Genomic DNA, 9,940 nt, shown 5'->3' on the forward strand with positions numbered 1-9,940 from the left:
TATATTACTGTATAAATATATTATTAGTTAACGATTTTTTTTATTAATAGAAATTGTCTCTTCAACCCCAAATTAATAACATTTTGAAAATTGTCTCTTGAAAATATGATTTTTGTCTATATTTTTTTTTAAAAAGGAAATAAATAGCCTTTTGAAGAGACGATTTTTACTTTTTGTTTTTAGTAAAAACTATTAGAATTATTTTTTCTATTACAACAGTTTAGGAATTATTTTTTAAAATTATCGTACTCTTATTAAAAATCCAAATTTTCGGATATTGTTGATGATTTTTAAATTAGACCATTAGTGAATACATGCCATGTTGTGATTTGTTTCCCAATTACAAGTGACAGTCAATAAATGGTCAATACCTTTTTTTACCATTCTACAAATATCCCTCGAGGTGCTACTACACATATTTGAAAATTGAAAGTGAAAAATTGGACCAATTTTAAATATATTTGATTTTTTTTTAAATTACCATATATTATTTGAATTAGACAAATAACAAATAAAAGAAATTTGTCAAAGCTTCCAAAAACCTATGAATTTTTTTTTTTAGTCTAAAATTTAAATTTTCCTTGGAAAACAATTGGGATTTAAATTTAAAAACAATTTCCTTTTATTTGAAAGAAATTGATTTTTGTAATGGGTCATTGATTTAAATTGCTAAAAGTTTTCTTTTTCTTTTCTTTTCTTTTCTTTTTTCATTTTTAGGAGATATTTTATAGACGAATTAATCTTTTGAAAAAATTATTTTGACTTTATTTTCTATTAAAAAAATGCATATCCCAATAAAATAAAATTTTATATCCATTTTTATAGTAAATTTTTAATTTTTTTTTTGCCCTTTTGTCAATAGCATTATGATGATTGATGACATCGTGATGCATCTTATTTTTTGGAACCCGTTTCAGTATGAATGCTACCAACTATATATATATATATATATATATAAATCATTCATGACTTTGTACTAATTATTTAATAGTCTTTTCATAGTTGAATGCTACCAACTATGTTTTCTTCCATAATGATGCAACTTTGAATTCTTGGGAGACAAGAGTGACGATTTAACGGGAGGGTCTTGTTTGTTAGTATATAAGCCTTTGATTGGTCCACTTGTCGTTCATCATGGTACCCTTGATGATCATCTCACTTACATTAGTGGAGCTCAAGATCTAATCAATAATTATTTTACCCTAAATTAGACAATATTCCGAGATCTCCAATATTATTGCAATGTTCACTTCATATTAATAAAGCTTCTCTTAATTGTTCTTTTTTATTGGTTTATTGAATGAATAAAAATGAGATTACTTAGCACTCATCTCTTATTAGTTTAAACAAGTTAATATTATTGAGAATGGTTAGAAGACGTGTTTGGTTTAACAAGATACTTCACATAAAGGCCTATCTTTATAACATAGTTTTGGCTACTCTTTTCTCTTATGACCTCAATAAGAACATTGTTCGAGCCTTCTCCAAGCCATGGTATCCATTTATGAAACACATTTCATATATATATATATATATTGTGATTGGACTTAGAATGAATTCCTAGTTGCCAATATACTTACAAAAGGATAAAGCCATTATATAATTCACGAAGGTGTAAGTGTGTGTTTTTGCCAAGACTTTTTTTTTTCTTTTTATTTATTTTTTAAATCTTGTGAATATTTCCCAATTTTTACCTAAGTCTTTCTTCCAAGTTTTCAACTTAGTGGACATTTTTTTTTAATACCGTACTGTAGACCCCCGGAAGTAGAGACTTTTTTTTTATTTTTATTTTTGATTTTTATTTCCCGGGGCTCGACATGATGGGAGAGCTGTGTTTGGGGGCTTTGAAGCTGCAGGGGATGCAGAGCTTTTGGGCGGCAGATGGGATGTGTAGCAGTGGAGCCGAGGATGGCTTGCTGAGGAAGACAAGGTGAGGAGGTTTAAAAAGCAAGAAAGGAGGTTGAAATGGGGGTTCGGTTTTTTTTTCTTTCGGGAGGCAGCTGTCGAGAGGGGCTTTTGGAGAGACAGAGGAGAAGAAGGCAAGTTGAAGGATCTTCGCTTGGAGACTCAGGTATGGCCATTATGAGTACTCTTCACTCTGTATTTTTTTTCGACTTTTTCCTCGCTTAGTATTGTCGACCTTAGGCATGGTTTGATGGGTGTTGTTAATATATTTGCTTTGCTTTGTATTTTCTCTGTTTTCTCTGTATTCTTTCTCAAATGACTGAGATATGGTTTGCTTCCTTTAAATTTGATGTTTGATCAAATATCTAAGAGCTTGCTGCTCGTTCCACCAACTGGCATTTCATTCATCACTCATAAAATAGAATAGTGCCTAATGGTTTCTAACTCTCATCGTTACTCTGTTTTAGCTCTTTCATCCCCTTATACTTTTATGCTCGCATGTGTTGACTGTGATAATGCCCTGGACTGTGCATCGTCCTTTGAGAAAACCTTGGCCGCTCCCAATCTGGAAGATGATGGTCATTCGAATTTATTTGGTCTGAAAATAAGGTTTTTGGTCGGCATGGTTATTGGTTTTCATGTGAGCCCGTGCCCCGGAATGTGAGAGCTTTGGGCAACTGGGTGGATTCATAATAGAATAAAAATGATCATAACTTTCCACCCTCAACCCTATCGCCATGCTCGCCCATCACAGATGTCCCCATCTACCATATCCATCACTTTCAACTTCATCCCATTATCTCCATTCACGTATCCATGTTGATACCCATTTTTCCATTACCACCACATGTTAACATCTCCATCTCACATACCTATCATCTTGAATCCCTTCAACCGGTCCACCTCTCTCCGCATCCTGTTAGTGGCGCACCTCGTCAGTCATCTCTTGCTCCACCCCGCCTATCATCCATCTCTCCAACTCACCTCTCCCTCTCCGCGGTCCACGACTTCGACTCCATCCCCATCTCCGGTGCTCTGCCGCCTCCCAACTCCGACGTCGGCAATATTTGCAGCAGCGGCGGCTCCTCAAGTTCCCATGCACACGTGGCGTCGTCATCCTTCCTGCTTCTTGAACTAGCAGCACCTTCTCCTTCGTCAGCAATGCCACCTCTGACGCCGTGGTCACCCAGCACTCAGGCCTAGCTTGGCCTCGCCAGACTCGTTCACGGCGTGGCGGCATGGCGTCAGGCGTGACGCAGTCCTGGGCCTCGTGCCAGCTCGCGCCTCGGCCACCTGCACCGACCACGACTCACCCCGCCGCGCCAGGAGCTCAGCCATTGACGTCGCCCTCTCATATGACGAGAGGTTCGTCGCTCCGTCGTCCCCGTCGTCTCCATCTGCAGCGTTCATGTCCGGGACCCCTCGAGCCCCCCTAGCTTCCCGTCGCCTCCGCGTCATATCTCGTCCCGTCGGCGGCAGTGATCAGCTCTGGGGAGTGTTGCCCCGGCAGAGGAGTAGGTGCTGGGGGGGCGTTCATGTTGGGCCTGCCCATGAGGACCTCGGGCTTGGATTCGAGTCGAGGCACTAAGCCCAAATTCAGGATGGATGATTGCTTTGGGCTTGCCCATGAAAGCATTAGACTTGGGCTTGGGTTGAAGCCCAGGCCCAGTTCATGTGGATGAAAGGCTCCATGCCCATCCTTCAAAAGGAATCCTAAGCCTAATTTAATGCTTTAAAATACTTGTTTAAACCATATTTTTATAAATCGAATCATTACCCCGTATTTATTATTTATTCAAGGTCCAATCTACCAAAAATCACCACATGTTTTTAATTTAATTCTTCAAATTCTTACTTAAATCATATTTTCATAATTCGAATTATTATTCCCGTATTTATTATTTATTCAAAGTCCAATCTATAAAAGAAAATCAAAATCACATGTTTTAATTTAATTCTTCAAATGCTCTTTTAAACCTCATATTCATTAACTAGAATTATTATCTTATACTCTCCTATTTTATTTATACCAAACCTTCAAAAATCTCATGCTTTAATTTAATTCTTCAAATACTTGTTTAAATCTCATTTTCATAAATCAAATCATCATCCCGTATTATTAGTTGTTCGAATTCTAAATCCATTAAGAAAATCCCATGTTATACTTTAATCATTCAAATGCTCGTTTAAACCTTATGTTCATCAATGGGAATTATTACCCTATACATTCACCTATTTTATTCATACCAATCCTTCAAAAATCTCATGCTTTAATTTAATTCTTCAAATACTTGTTTAAATCTTATTTTCATAAATCGAATCATCATCCCGTATTATTAGTTGTTCAAATTCTAATCCATTAAGAAAATCTCATGTCATAATTTAATTCTTCAAATGCTCGTTAAATCTTATGTTCATCAATTGGAAATTATCATCCCATACATTCATTTATCTAGCCTAATCTTTCAAGAATCCCATATTTTTAATTTAATTCTTCAAATACTTGCTTAAATCACATTTTCATAAATCGAATTATTATCCCATGTTTATTTAGTTATTGAAAATCTAATCCTTAAAAAATCCTCCGTCTTAATTTAGTTTCTCAGTAATTCGTTTAAATCTTATTTTTATCAATTAGGATTATTATTTCATATCCGTCTATTTATTTAAAACCTAGTTCTTCCAAAAATCTCGTCTTAACTCAAATTTTCAAATCCTAAAAATCCTACAGTCCGTTTAAATTTTATCCTCGTCAATTAGAATCATTATTCCATGTCTATTCAAAGTCCAATCTTCCGAAAACCCCATGCCTTAATTGAAACTTCAATCCCAAAGATTCTACTATCCATCTTTATTCGCCTAAATACTACTATTGTTAATTAGTATTATAATCTCATACCTACCTATTTATTCAAAGTCATATCCTTTAAAAAATCCAACGCCCTAATTCGAATTCCCAATTAGAAAAATTCCACTATTCTCCTTTTTATTCGTTTAAACATTATTTTTGTTAATTAGTATCATTATTCCGTGTTTATTTGTTTATTTATTTATTTCAATAATTAAAATTTAACTCTTTAAAACCGGATCTCCAAATTTAACATTTAGACTCAGAAATTCCACCATTCACTTTTATTCATTTAAATATCATCTTTGTTATCATTATTATAAATTCCACGTTTACGTATTCCTTCCTTCCAAAAATTTCAATAACTGGAGTTCAATTATTCGAAGATCCGACTTTCAAACTTAATTTTCAAAATCCCACTATTCACTTTCATCCGTTCAGATATCACTTTCGTCAAAATCCGATTTTCCAATTTAATTTTCAATCTCACAAATCTCACTATTCACTATTCATCCGTCCAAATATCGTTTTGATTAATTAATAACGTTATTCCGTATTTACCCATTTATTTCTCTCAAAAATCTCAATCATTAAAGTCTAATTCTTCAAAAATTCTGATTTCTAAATTTAGCTATCTAAAATTCCAAGTGTCCTATCTCCGAACCTAATTTTCAGTTTCTCATGCTCCAATTCCCGTATTTATCCCACTACTTATTATTATTATTTATTATTGTCACTATCATTATTCTTATCATTATTATTATTATTATTATTATTATCATTATTATTATTATTATTATCATTAACTCAACTTTCAAAATCTATTTATTCTTATTATTATTATTATTATTAACCCAACTCTCAAAATATTATTATCATTATTATCATTAACTCAACTTTCAAAATCTATTTATTCTTATTATTATTATTATTATTAACCCAACTCTCAAAATATTATTATCATTATTATCATTAATTCAACTTTTAAAATCTTATTATTATTATTACTATTATTATTATTATTATTATTATTATTATTAATTCGATTCTCAAAATCTTATTATTATTATTATTATTAATTCACACTTTCAGATTATTATTATTATTATTATTATTATTATTATCATTAATTCAAACTTTTAAAATCTTGTTATTATTATTATTATTATTAATTCAAACTCTCAAGACCTTATTACTATCATCATTATAAATTCAACTTTCAAAAAGTCTATGGTCCCGCAGTTCAAATTCCTAAAGTCCGTTTCACATTTTCTTTAACAAATTTCAATTACCGGAGCTCTAATCTTCAAAATTTAATTCCGAATGCTCCAATTTTCAAATAAGCTCCAATAATCCAGTTTTCACTCGAATAGTTTTTAATCACATTTCAGTTCCTTAATAATCTTCTGATCTTCTTGAGTTTACATAAGCAATAATAATTTCTTCACAATTCTAAAACAGGGGATTTGTGAGATTAGCTCATGAACAATAAATCGGGCTTTGTTGGGGGCCCTATGTTTGACTCCTTTTGACTGGCAATTATCGTGCTTAAGGTATTTTGTTTGAGCTTCGTTTTGCACTCCGATATGCATGAGCCATATTTTGTATTCATTAATTGTGCACTAATCCCGTTTCTTGATAGCGCGTTGCTGTTTGCTGCCCAGGTACGCGTTCACTCATTCTGATCATTCACTATACATATTCTGATTCTCATATATGCATGATTGATGTGAGTATCCATTGACTTTCTTATTCGATTGCCACGTCAGTTTCACTTTATTAGTAGAGACCCGACTTTAGGGACTTAAAGGGATGCTACGGTCTCTACCGTACCTTCTCGATAAGTAACCTGACCCCCGAACCCGATCCGGTTTTTCACAGACCACCTTTTCCAAAACAAGGAGTCACGCTTAGGGTTTTTCTTTCTTATTTTGTTTACCCTTTTAAAAATAAAACAAAAATAAGTGGCGACTCCAAGTCATTTTCCTTAATCAAATAAAATCTATTTCTCAAAATAAAAATCGAGCTCGCCATCGAGTGGGAAGCGCATGAGCCGAAATGCGGGGTCCACACGTACATAGTTTAAGATCATACGGGTTAGGACCAATTTGTAGTTTAGTGTAATGCAAAAAGGAGTAAAAATGAATCTTCAAGCATAACAATGCTTCAAAAAATTTTCATTGATTGCCCAAATTCTAGAACCATCTTCTACAATAATTTAGTATGCTCCATTAGCGTAGAGTTATTGTACAAGATATGAATCACCCCATTTTGGAGTGAACTTTGACCTAATTTTGTGAATGGTGACAATTGGCCTTTGAATAGCCAATACTTGGAATTAACGAATTTGAACCCTTTTATTGAAAGGTTTAGGGCAACAAACTTCGTAACATTCTATTCATGATTGTGCTTCTAACCTCTTTTCATTTAATGTCTCAAGTTTTGTTAGTTATAAACAAATGAAAATTTACATTTATAGCAAAAAATTAAAATTCTCTTTTAGATTGTGTTCTTCCTTTTCCGATCGTGTCTAGCCTCTTATCTAGTCATTTTCTCCCTTTAAAAAGTTTTTGACATTCAAAAATAAAATTCAACATGTGAAAATCTCTTTTCTAAAAATTCTACAACCTTTTCTTCTATTAAGTTAGCTTTGAAAGTAAGAAAGAGAATCTTCCTCATTTTTGTTTTTCCTTTTTTATTGTTTATTCTTTCATTCTATCATTTTCTACAACCAAAAGAAGACTTTCTTTTGTTTATTTCTACCTTCTGTGGTTTATTTTTTCTGAACTTAATATTTCTTTTCTTTGTGTTGGTAGTCTCTGTGACCCCTAAAATTGCATACTAGATATTGACAATCCATGATTTAAAATGTAAATAATAAACTATAAAATTTAGCTTTAAATTCTATTCAAATTATAAAATTATTATTCGAATAAAATTATTTTCAATTTTATAAATTTTAAAAATAATAACGTTTCCTATTTAACATTTGTCCTAAATATTTTATAAAATACATCTCAAAAACCCGAAAGATTTAAATAAAATTTAGAAAATTTATGTTATTTTAATTTATGCATACAATTTGAAATAAAATATTTAATAAAATTTAAATATAACAAAAACAGAACATAGTTTCTTTACTGAAAAAGGCTATTATTGTTTCAAATTTTCAAATTAATTTTAAATATTTTATTATGAATTTAATATTGATCTTTATGATATTGATATTTCTCCCCATCAAATTATATTTATAATATATATAGGATTTGATGAATAGAACAAAGAAACACTTTTCCCAATTTATAATATGTATTTATTTTTCTCCTCATCAAATAATTTTTATAATAACAAATTGGGAACTTGAATATGCCTTTTGGATTTCAAAATGAGGGGTTTGACAAAAAAGAAAACAAAATAGTTGTGGTATTGAAATTGTTATTGATCATCCATCAAACAATACTCACTTTTATATGGTATATGCTTTTCATATGCATGCATTTGTAGAAAAAAAATGGATCATTAGTATGTGATTTTTTCAACAATTTGAATACCTATATAGTTTGGTTTATGAGAATAATATAATGTGAGTGACACAATTAAGAATGGATGGATTTACATTTTAAAAATTGTGTCACATTCTCATTACTAAAAAATACGAGGGACACATAATATCTCCATAGAGGAGGTAGTTGCAATGTTCATACATATTTTAGCATACAATATTTAGAATTGTGTTACAAACTTCAATTTTAAGAGGTTTAGACGAATTATCACTAAATATTTTCATAAGCTTTTGAAAATAGTGGTTCGATGCCAACAAGATTTTGATAAAAACTTGACTAATTCTTGAAAACTCAATGGAATCAAGATAGAAACTAGTCAAGGTATGTAAAATTTAATAGATATAATTATTTTATGAATAATTCAATGATTAAATTTATATATTAATGTTTTCCAACTTTATTATATAGAATTATTTAATTAGGTGCTTTATATAGAACATGTATTTAATGTTCATGTGTTTGGATAAACCCAAATACCAAATAAGGAAAAATGAAATTGTTATCCATGAATAAGGTGTTTACTCTCATGACATAATATTCATCTGTGTTACCTTGATGTGAGGGCTCAACTCACGATGATCAAGTGCTTAAAGACGTAGTGTTGATAAGAAATTAGATAAACAAACATTATTGGACATCCAAGGAGGATGTTGCCTTAGTTGAATCATTATAAGAGTTATATCGAAACTCTAGGTGGCATGCCAACACTAAATTTAAAAATGGATACCTATCTAAATAAAGGTTATGATGAAATAAAAAATGCCCATATGTGGTCCTCACATATAGAATCAAGGATGAAAACATTGAAAGCTAAATATTATGCTAAGACATGATCTCAAATTGGATTTGGTTGGGATGAAGACCAAATGATGTACATGTGTGAAAAACTGTATTTGAAGAATGAGTGAAGGTCATTTTATGATAACATTTTCTATTATTTTATGTTTTGTAGACTTAACTTTTTAGTTTTTCATATGTTTTATCTCCATGAACTTGTAGATGCATGAAGACTCGAGTAGTTTATATAACAAACTATTTCCATACTACTATGCATAGAGTGAAACAAGTGGAAAAGATTTGTGTCATTGGTGTCAATGTTGGTAATGCTCTTGATGATGAGATAAGAAAGAAGGATGCAAGCATGGATGAGGAAATGAACATAGAAAGCCAAGACATGGGATGCAAGACTTCATTGAATCGTTCACCCAACAACCAAATGTTCTAAATCATGGTCATAAAATAAAAGATAAAAACATGGAAGCAATGAACTAAAATATTAGAAGTTTGACAACTACTGTAACATTAATGGTGCCTAAAATTGATGGATTGATTAACGTGCTCTTAAATGATCAAGAGGTAGCTAAACTACAAGCTTGACTTGAGGGTGATTTAAGAAAAATTGATAAAAATTGACGATCTCAAAAGAATCCAACTTTCCTAAAGACACTAACATATTAGCAACTAAACATAACGTGTTGAAAGTGTTCTTCACCATGAGTGATGAAGAGGAGAGGGAATGTCATAAATCTTTTAGAACATGAAATGTGTACAATATGACATGGTTGACTTGCCTATGTTAAGTGATTTAGTTATTTTCTTTTTGGAACACATTTAATAAAATCTA

Source organism: Vitis vinifera, chromosome 7 (assembly GCF_030704535.1).
Source record: "Vitis vinifera cultivar Pinot Noir 40024 chromosome 7, ASM3070453v1".
Classification (NCBI taxonomy): domain Eukaryota; kingdom Viridiplantae; phylum Streptophyta; class Magnoliopsida; order Vitales; family Vitaceae; genus Vitis; species Vitis vinifera.